The 13,342-nt window shown below is 37.3% G+C and overlaps 2 protein-coding genes across 2 annotated transcripts in view; one reads left to right on the plus strand and one right to left on the minus strand.

Annotated features, from left to right (window-relative positions):
- HAUS1 (HAUS augmin like complex subunit 1) overlaps window positions 1–13,342 on the minus strand; it is a 251,400-nt gene that overhangs the window by 162,433 nt on the left and 75,625 nt on the right. The gene's annotated exons all lie outside the window — the stretch shown is intronic.
- EPG5 (ectopic P-granules 5 autophagy tethering factor) overlaps window positions 1–13,342 on the plus strand; it is a 139,811-nt gene that overhangs the window by 2,555 nt on the left and 123,914 nt on the right. The window lies entirely within an intron of this gene.

A 13,342-nucleotide genomic window follows, 5' to 3' on the forward strand; every position in this document is an offset into this window, starting at 1 on the left:
CCCCCCCCCCATTCCTCCCTCCCAGGTCATAGCCCAGGGGCTACCCTCACTTAACAGTTACGAGACATCGCGAACCCTAACCCTATCTAGCCACAGATCACCTCTTGTCTTTCCTCAGTCTGTGGGCCAAAGAGTTTTTTAAATGAACTCCCTATTGCCACAGACCACATTCCCCATATTAGCGCTCCGCCCCCCCCCACCTCGCCCCCTCGCCCCCTCGCGCCTCGTCTCTTTATCTAACACTGTCAGGGTCAGACTAACAAACTCACTGGGGGCTCTCCTTCACTGCCTTTCCTGGGGTTTCTGAATTTCATTAATCTGCTAGTTCTCTTTTCCAAAATTTCATCATTCGAATTGTTGTCTAGAGATTAGAGTCTCTGACCCGGGGTTAGGCTACTGAAGGTTTGTCATCTGGGCCCTGAAGTTTATCTCCCAAAAAGAGTAAACTTAATTCTGCCCCAAGGTATGCCTCTTCCCCTTGGGGACTTCATCTAGGCTACTCTTCAGTTTACTACCCCTTCAATTCCACCCTTCTTTGCCCCAGTTTAAACATTTCCTAGTTTCTTGTCTGCTGCAACTTGTTTGACTCTCTTGAGTCCCATCTGCCTTCATCCTTACCTGAAGCTCCTCACCTCAAGGTGAAAGTACCACCCATGGAGACAGAGAAATGGAAATTAGACTGTGTAGCATGGTTTGTGTGGGATGCATTCAAGAATCTTTTCCAGACCTCAGTCAAACAAAAAAAATCTGAGGTAAAAAGAGGTCTCCTTATTTTTCACTTTTGATTTTGGATTGGTTCAGCAGCCTGAGCTAAATATTAGACTCACAAATTTGAGACCTCTGCTTATCTGGTTAAGATTATATTCTCTGGATCCTCTTGGTGCCCTTGGTTAGACTGACATGACATTTGTGGTAAACTGGGTTAGGGCTTTGAATTTTTTTGTGTATCAGACTCAATATACTTTGGATCTGTGATCTCCCTCTAGTGATGTAGGTAATGTCACTCTCTTCAGTGGTGTAGATTGTACTTTCTTATTCTGTGTTTTCATTGGCTTCCCCAAATTTTCCAGATACAGTGAGTACCTGTCCAATGTATTTATTCTACTCCCCTGTCTTGAAAGAACTTTCCACATATAAAATGTTCATGATAAGTCTGGAGTCAGATAATTTTAACTTTCTGACAGCCAGATTTATATGGAAAGCAATAATTAATGATAGTCAAATGTCAAGTAGTGCCTAGCAGTCTTCATACTTTAATTCAGTTCCTATGTTAGATGAACATTCAGTTCAATTCAGTTATTCAACAAACATATATTAAGCCTTTTTATGTACATACTATTCTAAGGAATAGGTGTTGGAGGCACTTGGGCTCTGATTGTGTGCATGAGGAAATACAAGATAATTGAGAGTATTAACAACTCGAGAATGGTAAAAAAAAGTATTTGAGCAGAGTTTTGAAGGCAATAAGGGTTTATTTTAGCAGTTGAAGGTAAGGATGAAGGGACTTCTTGTGTAAAGGTATCTCAGGGATAGGAAATGAAATGTTGACTTTACAGAACTGCTAATAGGTCATTTTGGCTGGAAAATAGAGTTGTATGAAGGGGAGTAATATAAAGTAAAACTATAAAGGGAGGAGTGAGACAGCTTGTGGAGGACTTTAAATACCAGAATGAAAACTTTGTATTTTTTTCTAGAGGTAATAAAGTGCCACTGAAGATTTTTGAATAAGTAACATGGTCAGGTCTGTGGCTCTGGAAGATTATTTTGTCAGCTTGTGTAGTATGAATTGGAGAGAGGAAACCACTTAGGAGGCTATTAACAATAATTGAGGTAAGTGGTGATGAGGGCTCACAGTTGTGCCCAAATAAATGGAGAGGAGATAGATGTGAGAGAGATGAGAGAATCAATAAGACTTAACAACTGTTTGGATGTAATGGGCTTGGGAGAGGGAAATCAAAGCTGAGTCCAAGATTGTGAACTCCATGTGACTGAAAGGGATAGATGTTTGTGCCCGTATTAGAAATGGGACATTTTGGAGGAGGACCATTTTTTTTTGGAGTTTTGTCATGATTTCTTACTTTAACATACAGAATTTGATACCCTTGAGGAATATCCACATATAGATGCCTAATAGGCATTTAATAATGTAGGACTGGAGGGCAAAAGAGCTAGGAAGTCACCTGTGTAGAGTGAACATAATTGAAGTCATTGAAATTGATGAGAGCACCTAAGGGAGAAGGCCCAGAGAGAGCCTTGGGTGATACCTACAGCTTAGTGAGCAGGATATGTATGATAAGGGATCATTATCAAAGGAGACAGAAGTAGTGGTTAGAGGAGGAAAACCGGGAGAAGGGATATGGCAAAGGCTGATGTGTGAGAAGTATCCAGAAGAGGAAGGATGGGGGGGAGGGGGAATGGTTGACCAGGTTAAAAGCTGCTGCAGAAATTTCAAGTAGGCTGAGAATTACAGTTAGTTAACATTTTTTAAGCCCTTACTTTGTTCCAGGCTGTGTGCTATTTGTTTGGGATACAAAGAAAGGCCAAAAGGAAAACAGTAACTTAATCCCTGACCTCAGGGAACACACATTTTAATGATGAGAGTATTTATAAGATGTGTCTGTACAGTTTAAATGGAAGGCAGTCTTAGAGGAAAGTGGGAATGAAAGGCTTCCTTTGGGTGGGGTTTGAGTGAAGTCTTAAAGATAGAGGTGAGGACGAAGAACATTTCATTCATGGGAGAACTGCTTTTTGGGAGTTGGGAGATGGAAGAACAGCAAGTAGACTGTATAACTGGATTATAGAGGTAGAGAGAAGGTAGAGGCTAATAACAGTGGAAAACTTGTATGGATTTTGATTGTGAAATGCCAGAGGATTATATTATATTTGATCTTAGAGGCAATAGGGAGCCTCTGTAATTTATTGAGTGGGGCTGTTGGTAGTATGTTTAGACTTATACTTTAAGAAAATCACTTCGAATGGAGGGATTGGAGTGGGTAGAGAAGTAAGACTGGAAGACCAAAAGGAAGGCTATTTCAGTAGTCCAGGTGTGAAGTGATAAAGTCCTGCACTAGGGTGGCTGCTATGTGAGTGGAGAGGGGATGTAAATAAGAGATGGGTAGAAGGTAGAATTGATGAAGCTTGATGATTGATTAAGTGGAGTGAATGAGAGTGAGGAATGGAGGCTACTAACTAAGATTTCAGACCTGGGTGACTGTAAAGGTATTGGTGCCCTCAGCAGTAATAGGAAAGTTGGATATTGGGGGAGGATTTTTGGGGAAAGAATGAGTTCTCTGGAGATGTGTTGTTTGAGATGGCTTACACAACATCTAGTTTGAGATATGCAAAAGTCAGTTGGTGGCTTGAGACTGGAGCTTGGGAACTAGAATATGTAGGGCTGTATTTATAGATCTGGAAGTTATCTGCATAGAGATGATAATTAAACCTATGGGAACAAATGAGATTACCAGGTGAGGTAATAAGTATAGAGAAGACTTTGAAATTTGTATGACTTCTTGTTATGGTAATAGGAATCTGAAGATCTTCCCTGCCCCTTAACAAACCTAAGAGAATTTGAATTCCTTCCCTGATTTGAAGATTTTTCCCTGCCCCATAATAGGCTGAATGTAATCACATGGAGCCTATGGTGGGAGGAGTTTGCTGAAGGGTGGAATAGAGCCCACAGGAAGCTGGGAGTCCTAGCAGTTAGAGCTGGAAAGAGGAGAGGACACCCAGGGAGACAGCTAGGCTAGTGAGTGTTTACCCTCTGCTGTGACAGCTAGGCTCCTGAGTGTTTGCTTGTGGGAAGGCTAAAGGATAGTGTGGCTCTCTGCATTGTTATGGTATATTAACTTATTTGCTACTATGATGAATTTGACTTTGTGGTGTTGGGATTTGGTTTTCTGGTGCCTGAATAAATGTTTTGCTTCTGTCTTATAAATGGACAGTCTGTTATATTGTGTGATTGAGAACCATGCTGGCATATTTACAGTCACCATCATTGCTGTGAATATTGTATTGGTGCTACACCTCTATGAAGACCGAGCAAAGAAAACTGAGGAGCAGTCTGATGGTTGGAAGGAGAACCAGGCAGGAGCAGTGTCATGAGTCTGAAAAGAGAATATCCAGAAGAAGAGGGTGATAATAGTGACAAAAAAACAAAGGATGAAACAAATCAGAAAATGAAGGAATTGCCATTAGAATCTTACAATTCAGAAGGGCTTCCTGAAATGAGATTTTGATAGGCACCTTGGAGAAACATAGGAGCCTTTGCACGTTGTGTGTGTGTGTGTGTGTGTGTGTGTGTGTGAGCGCATGTGCACGTGTGTGTATGTGCGTGCACGCATGCACAACTGATTCATTTAAGTTTTGTTTAGCTGGCCTCCTTTTTCGTGACATAAATTTCCTTAGAGCAAACATTATTCAATTTGATGAACTTAGTAAGTGTCTCCTGTGTTCCAGACACTGTGCTAAGCACGGAGGATACAAATAAGGAAAAGAAAGATACAAAGATACAAAAAAATAAATTTCTGACCCCATGAAACTTACAATGTAACAGGAGAAGCTGCAAATGTGGGAAAAGGGGGGAAACGACATCAAGGTATACCCAGTGTGATGTATGGAGTGTTCATGTTCTGTGTAGTTCAAAGTGGGCAGCGCTGCAGATAAAAGTGAAGTGAGCTATGAAGTCCAAGTTATGACTTGCATAAAGTAAGATTTTGCATGGAGTTTAGTGTTCTGCTCTCCAGCCCTCTAATCCAGAAGGCTTTATTAAAGGTAGTAGCTCATTTATTTGGCACTTTATAGTTTACAAAGTGCAGGCTTCTTGTAGTGCAAATTAGATAAAGATACTGAGGCTTAGGGAGGTGAAATGGCAGATGGAAGAACAGGAATTTGAACTAGTGTTATGACAGCAGCAACTGCTAAGTGCTTACTACGGGCCAGGCACAGACTAGGTGCTGGGGAGCATGAAGTCCACTGTTCTAATACATCACAAAAGTTGGTCTTTCTGCTGTTTTGGAGCTAGGAGATCTATTCAAAACTTTCTGGTGACATGTTCATTCTTTTAGTATTTGTCATAAGGGCTATAAACAATGGCAGAGCTTTAATCAACCTCCTAGTTTCTCTTGGCTTCCTTCAGACCTCAGCTAAAGTTCCATCTTCTGTCCTCAATCTTAGTGCTTTCTCTCTGAGAGCACCCTTCAATATATCCTGTCTATATCATGCTTATACACAGTTGTTAAACATTGTCTCCTCCATTAGGTTGTTAAATACTTGTTAGCAGGGAGTGCTTTTCTTTTCTTTGTATCTGTAGCACTTAGCACTCTCCCTGGCACATTATAGGTGCTCAGTAAATGCTAGTTGACTGAGAAACTGTAATTTGCAAAACTCTATATACATATCAATGTGTAAGTCTAGTGCAAGTAGAAGAGAAATTTTCCTTTCCCCAACCTGCTTCCTAAAAAAATGTAGATACTATAATATTTTGTGGTATTATTTCACATGTATAATAAAAGTTAAACAGAGAGCCCTTGAACAATTCTATTTTTGTAGTAAAAAAAGCACTAGATTTGGTGTCTAGAATTCTTAAGTTCAAATCTCACTTCAGCTACTTACTGGATTAGTAGTGTGACCATGGGCAAGTGAATAAACTTTTCTGAGTTTGTTTTCCCAACTATAAAATGGAGATAATACTTGCAACTCATTCTTACAAGGTTGTTAATAGAGAAGTGCTTTGTTAACTTTAAAGTGCTATATAACCATGAGTAGTTTATTAATAATAATAGAGTTGTCAAAGAGCTAATCACAGATGTACTTATCCAGTGGTTATTGAATTAATGAATATTGTATCACACGTTCCTGGTTTTGTTTATTGATTTTACTTTTCAAAGCCAACATATATGATTTGATACATATATCAAAATGTATGATTTTTAGTGGAGGAGGAGGTGGGTATGAAGTTTCTTAAAGACTGCCCCAGGTCACCCTGGCCTTTCCTCATTTTCTCTCCTTTTCCTACTCTGATGGCACATAAGCTTGCAGCTCTAAATCTATGAGCCTATGATACTATTTATTTATTTACTTTTGCTTTTTGGAGGGCAGTTGGGGTTAAGTAACTTGCCCAAGCTCACATGGCTAGTTTTTTTGGGTGGGTGTTAAGTGTCTGAGGTCTGAACCGAACTCTGATCCTCCTGCCTCTGGGGCCAGTGCTTTACTCACTGCACCACCTAGCCGTCCCCCCTATGATACTATTTAAAAAAAAATTGTAATTAGTTTATTTTTAGTTTTCAGCATTCACTTCCATAAGATTTTGAGTTTTAAATTTTCTCCTTTTTCCTCTCCTCCCCCTCCCCAAGACAGTGTGCAGTCTGATACAGGCCCTACTTATACATTCATATTAAGCATATTTTCACATTAGTCATGATGTAAAAAAGAATTAGAACTAATGGGAAGAACCTTGAGAAAGAAGAAACAAAATAAAACAAAAGGAAAGGATATCAAGCAGTATGTTTTTATCTGCATTCAGACCCTAAAGTTCTTTCTCTGATGTGGATACCATCCTCCACCTTGAGTCCCCTGGAGTTGCCCTAGATCCTTGCACTACTGGGAAGAGTGAAGTCTATCAAAGTCAGTCATTGTACAATGTGGCTGTTACTGTGGACAGTGTTCTTGTGGTTCTGCTCATTTCACTCAGCATCAGTTTACATATATGTCTTTGCAGGTTTTTCTGAAGTTCACCAGCTCATCATTTCTCATAGTACAATAGTATTTCATTAGATTCATATATCACAACTTGTTTAGCCATTCTGTAGTTGATGGGCATCCCCTCAATCTCTAATTCTTTGCCACCACAAAAAGAGCTGCTATAAATATTTTTTGTATATCTGGGTCCTTTACCCATTTTTATGATCTCTTCGGGATACAGACCTAGAAATGGTATTGCTGGGTCAAAGGGTATGCAAATTTTATAGCCCTTTGGGCGTAGTTCCAAATTGCTCTCCAGAATGGTTGGATCAGTTTACAACTCTACCAACTATGCATTAGTGTTCCAATTTTCCCCCATCTTCTCCAACATTGATCATTTGCCTATTTTGTCATGTTAGCCAGTCTGATAGGTGTGATGTGGTACCTCGGTTGTTTTGATTTTCATTTCTCTAATCAATAGTGATTTTAGAGCATTTTTTCATATGACAATAGATATCTTTAATTTCTTCCTCTGAAAACTGCCTTTGACCATTTGTCAATTGGGGAATGACTTGTATTCTTATAAATTTGACACTAATTCTCAATATGCTTTAGAAATGATGCCTTTATCAAAGATTGTTTTCCATCTTTCTTCTTCCTTTATTAATCTTGGTTACATTGGCTTTGTTTGTGCAAAAACCTTTCGATTTGGTGTTATCAAAATCATCATTTTCTATTTCATAATGTTCTCTATCTCTTTTTTGGTCATAAATTCTTCCTTTCTCTATAGATTTGATAGGTAGAGACTATGATACTATTAATCCATCCTAGTTATTGATGCACGTGGTCAGTTTAATTTTTTTTCATTAGATTTGTCTAAATGAAAGGTACACATGGCCCTGTATAAACTAGTGTGGATCTTTTTGTTCCTAATCTTTTTCTTTGTTTTTATAATTTTAATAAACACCTTTTAGCTCTTGAAAATGACATCCCTTGGTTGTCATATAGTCATTTGATGCAGGTGAGATCTTTCTGGGATTTCATATATGTTTTATATGTGTGTATTGTATATATGTGTGTTATGTATATATGTATACATGTATGTACGTATATGTATATACATTAAAGGCAACTCTAGCCCCCAATGAAGCCTTTTGGTACTTTCATTTACATAATTAAAAAAAAACCCAACAAATAAACTCTTTGTTCTAGAGAGCAGAAACAGGACTTTTTTTTTTCCCCAATGGGGAGAAATTAAGTGAAAACATAAAAATTCTTATTTTTACTGATATCTTTTTGATTTATAATCATTAATTTTAGAATGTCCCTTTCCCGTTCCATGCCCAGTGAGCCATACTTTTAATAAAAAATTAAAAAAAAAAAGACAGTTCAGGATTTCACAGCTATAATTCTCAGACCTCCTGCCTCAAAGGGAAAGAGATGCATCTTCTCAACTCTTGTCTGGAGCTAGACTTGGTCATGACAATTATGTATTGTTTTTTTTTTCTTTACACTTATTTAATTGTCATTGTCTTTATCAGTGTCAAACTCAGAAATGAGAGCTACTCATCTGTATATAAGGATCACTGCTGGGGATTCATGTAGTATTATCTGTTTTATTGTATATTTATTAAATACTTTCTAATTATATTTTATTGTGGTTCAGCTGCACTAGGGAGTGTTGCAGGTTATGTATTTGATGCTTTTGGTGTATACTGTTCCTGGTTCTGATTTTACTTGTTTTAGAAGAATTTGGGTTTGAATTTGAGCTTACTTACTCCTCATGAGACCTTCGGAATGGCACTTAACCTTTCTTGGCCTCAGTTTCCTCAGTTCTAAAAATTGAGGAAGTTGAATTAGATAATCGCTAATATTTCAGTATCTTTGCCAAGAAAACCCCAAATAGGATCATGAAGAGTCAGAAACAACTGAATGACAAAAATATTCCACCTCCAAGATGCTAAAATTGTTAATGATAATAATTCACAATTACCATTAATTGAAGTTAAAAAACTATACACACACATGCGTGTGTATGTATATATACGTATATATGTGTGTGTTTATATTTATATACACACACACACACACACACACACACACACACACTGTCTCTTATGAACTTTATAACAGCATGGTGCTACAGGTGCTAGTATTTCCAAATTTTTAGATGAGATTGAGGCTCACAGAGCTTAAGGGACTTGCCCAGGGTCACATGGCTAGTTAAGGGTCTTAAGGCAGGAGTCTCATCTAGGTCTTGCTAGCTCCAAGTCCAGTGTTCTGTCCACTATGCTATGCTATTTCTCCAGAAACTTTTACACTGATATTTTAACCTGAAAATCTTGGACCTTAGTTTCTGGGTTCATTATAATTCATAAGTACTTTATGGTGATAGAGCTTTTTTGCAACATTTTCAAATGAAATAATCTTATGTAAAACTAGACCTGGAAAAATATTAACAGAACTCCCAGATATATAGTATTGTGTATTTTAAGTATTTAGAGTATCAACTCTAGCAACATTGTTAATTAAGTGAACCACAGAAACATAGCAATTTGGAGCCAGAAAGATTTTTAGAAATAATGTAATCCAACTCTTCATTTTAAATATTATGAAACCACAGAGCTACTTAGTGGCAGAGCTGGGTCTAGAACTCTGGGTTCCTTGTTCTTGTGGAACCTCAGAGTTGGAAGAGACATTATTGCTCATCTAGTCCAGCTTTTACCTAAAGAGGCATGCCCTCTACAGCTAACCCAGTAAGTGGTCATCTAGCTCCTGCTTAAAGACCTCTACTAAAAAGGAACCCACTGCTGCATAAGACACCCTAATTTACTTTTAGACAAATTTAATTCCTTTTTTTTTTTTGCTTTTTGGAGGGGGAAGGCAGGGCAATGGCAGTTAAGGTTAAGTGACTTGCCCAAGGTGACACAGCTAGCAAGTGTTAAGTGTCTGAGGTTGGATTTGAACTAAGGTCCTCCTGACTCCAAGGCCAGTGCTCTATTCACTGTGCCATGTAGCTGTCCCAACAAATTTAATTCTTAAACATTTTTGTTGTTACTTGTCAATTTTGCATCCTTGTCATAAAAGGAAATGAAATTAGTTTCACATGATTTATTTTGATGAAGCCTTGTTGACTTTAAATGATCAACTCTTCACTTAAAAGAGTTATCTTCGTCTTTCTTTTAGAATTTTTTGGGGTGATTTCATATACATGTATACACACATATATATAAATACATAGATATAGATATGCATATATGCATGCATATATATCAACTGAAGTTGAAATAAAATTCAGTTTGACTTTCAGAATGTTTTAAAATTGTCAAAGGGTCCCTTTGTCTTTATAACAATTTTTAAAAGTAAGAATATTTTCAGTGTTTTAAAAAATAACCCATTAATTACAAGATTTATAATTCCATAAATTATTTTGTAGTTATAGGTAAAACTCATAGTACCATTTTAATATGAGACTACTTCCTACATCAAAAAAATGAAGGAACTACTTTTTTGTAATTTCCCCCCTATATTCATTTAAACTTTATAAGTCTTTTCTTAGGAAGAGCTTGGGTGCTAGATTTGAATATGTGTATATTTCCATTCAGAATAAAGAAAAATCATTGATTAGTTTTACCTGCCAATGACAATTAATTACACCTATTGTCATGTTAATTGTATAAAATGAAAGGCAAAAGCAAAAGGTACAGCTATGGAAAGAGCAAGCATGCTTTTAGCAAGGGTCTATTTGATACTTAACCAGTGTATACAAGTATCATGTAAAAGAGTAATTTGCCAATTTTGTGGTAAAATTTGGCAGCTTATGAACATGTGCAATTTTAAACAGGAAGTGAACAGTGTTATAAGTCAGTATAAATCTCCTCTTTGTTTTACTACTTGATTGACCTATATTTGATATTAATCATCTGATGATTTCCCAACGTCAGTTTGTAGCTCTTGTGATACTCATCTGATCCCTAGAAAATATTCTGTAAAGTGATTAAAATTTTTTTTTCTTTTGAGGTTACTATTTATATATTGCAGATAGTGACATGAGACTTCATTAGTGAGACGTTAATTCCATTGGGGTATATATACTTCATCTCCCAAATAGTGATGATAAGGGTGAGATCGATGAATGCTCCCTCTTACCCTGCTCTTCCAGTGCTCTCTAGGAATTATACGACAGTAGCACTTGTAGCATTAGGGAGGGAACAGAGGGATGTGTCCTCTCTCTTCTCTTTCCATAATTTTTACTTGGCATCTATAATGATGAATTGTGAAACTATCTACTTATCAAACTTGAAGAGATTCACTTGCAAAAAGAGCTCTCACCCCAAATACCTATATATTCATGAACATTTCTTCTGTTCTAAAGTACTTTTTTGTGCATATGGGATCTACCATTCAAATGTACATGTATTCACTTTGGTCCATTCCAAGTTGGGGATTATATTATCTTTTGAATGTGGGGAAATTATTATATGATGGAAAAATATAAAAAAGTTTTTCAAGTCTAAGCTTGAAAGAAGATAGTATAACTGTGTATAAGCATTTTAGGAATATGTTGAACTTATTATGGAGGCATGTGGACATACATGTGGAGGATGGATGACAGAAAAACCCCATTTAGTATCATTGGTTGTACTTTAAGGATGTGAATAAAATTGGAGGCATTCTTTCAAATACTCCATAGGAATCCGCCTAGACCATTGTACTAGTTTCCTTAATTGATGTCGCTCAAGTCTCTTCCCCACTTCTCTGACCTGTCAGCAATACTGCTGCCAACATGGTTAGTGCTCACCATGTTACCCTCTCCCTCATCTCAACTCCAATTGTCTCCTGGAGAATATGAAACTTTCTCTGGCATTTAAGCACTTCATAACCTCCCCTCTACCTGCCTTCCCAGTCTCATTATACATTACTTTCTTACCCTCACTTTTACCATTCAACTAAAATATTTTTGCTGCTCCTCAAATGACACTCCATCTCCCATCTCTGTTCCATCACACTGGCCGTCCACTTCATTCCTGGATGCACTCCTTGCTTACCTGTCTCTTAGAATCCCTTACTTCTTTTAAGACAGCTGAGATACCACCTTCTACATGCAGCCTTTCCTGATCCCCCCCTGCTAATGCCCTCTCTCTCACAGATACCATTATTTATTTTGTTTACATTTTGTATATATGTGCGTACTACATGGATATTTGTGCTTGACCTTCAGTAGAACATTTTTTTTTTGGAGGTGGAAGGTAGGGCAATTGGGGTTAAGTGACTTGCCCAAGGTCACACAGCTAGTTTTTGTGTTAAATATCTGAGGCTGTATATGAACTCATGTCCTCCTGACTCCAGTGGTGGTGCTCTATTTACTGCGCCACCTAGCTGTCCCCTTGGTAGAACATTCTAAGCTTGTACTGGTCTGATCCAGCTTCAGTGGGACACACTGAACTTGACTCTAGCATAGTGATGTCACTTTGCAAACTTTGAGAATGTCTTTGAGAATGATGGACACCAACCTACCAATCAACATGTGTGAACACACATAGACATACACAGACACACATACACACATACACACACACTTGTCTTTCTTAATAGAATGTAAGCTGTTTGAGGACAGGGCTTATCTCATTTTTATCTTTATATTCCTCCCCTTCCCTACCCCATTAGTATAGTGTTTACCATATAGTTGAGCTTCATAAATGCTAATTGATTGATTCAAGGAGTAAAAGGAGTTACATATATTTTTGCTTTATTATATGGTTAGAGAAGAGACAGTTTATATAAAGATTGTTCTGACATTTTCAGTTCTTAATTTTATAAATGCAAAATTTTATAGACTTTTATTTTATGAACAATAATTTTTTTTTTTTTGCCTTTTGGAGGGCAGTTGGGGTTAAGTAACTTGCCCAAGATGACATGGCTAGTTTTTTTGTGTTAAGTGTCTGTGGCCAGAACTGAACTCAGGTTCTCCCCACTTCGGGCCAGCGCTTTACTCACTGCACCACCTAGCCGCCCAATTTTCATTTCTTTAGCAACAAATCTCATAGCTTTTTGAAGCTTTAATTTTTCTGGAGTTACACATTTAATTGTTGGTGCTCTGGCTATATGTAGCTGTTATATGGGGGGCTGAAGGCAATCTGAAATAAATACCTTATTGGTCTTAATACAGGCCATACTCAAATAAGATCTTTGCAAGAGATTTGAGTATGACTGATAAATAATTGCATAAAATTACCATGTTGAAATGTGCTTGCTGTGAAAAGTTTTAAAAAATTTCTTTTAATTCAAATAAAGATTCTTTTCATTTTTCTGTCATCACTATCTTCTTAGTTGTATTTTTTGTTATTATTCGTTGTATATTAAAAGTAGAGTTAGAGGCTAAACTCAGGTTTTATGCAAAACACATTTGTATTTGAACCAGTATGGTAAAGTAGACCAATTTAAAAACAATTTAATTGTTTTAATTAACCAAGATTACCTTCTCACATCTGCGCTCCCCCCCCCCCCCAACACACACATTGAGAATAGAAGGGGAAAAAAAAACATTAAAAATATGTAAAGTCAGCCAAAACAGATTTCTTCACTGGTTAGGTACAAAAAAAATTGTCTCATTCTACCAGGAGGTGGGGAGTATGTTTTCATTATTGGTCTTCCGGAATCC

This window comes from Petaurus breviceps, unplaced genomic scaffold, assembly GCF_028583685.1.
Source record: "Petaurus breviceps papuanus isolate PSGF00001 unplaced genomic scaffold, PetGlider_PUasm1.0 151, whole genome shotgun sequence".
NCBI classification, from domain to species: Eukaryota; Metazoa; Chordata; class Mammalia; order Diprotodontia; family Petauridae; genus Petaurus; species Petaurus breviceps.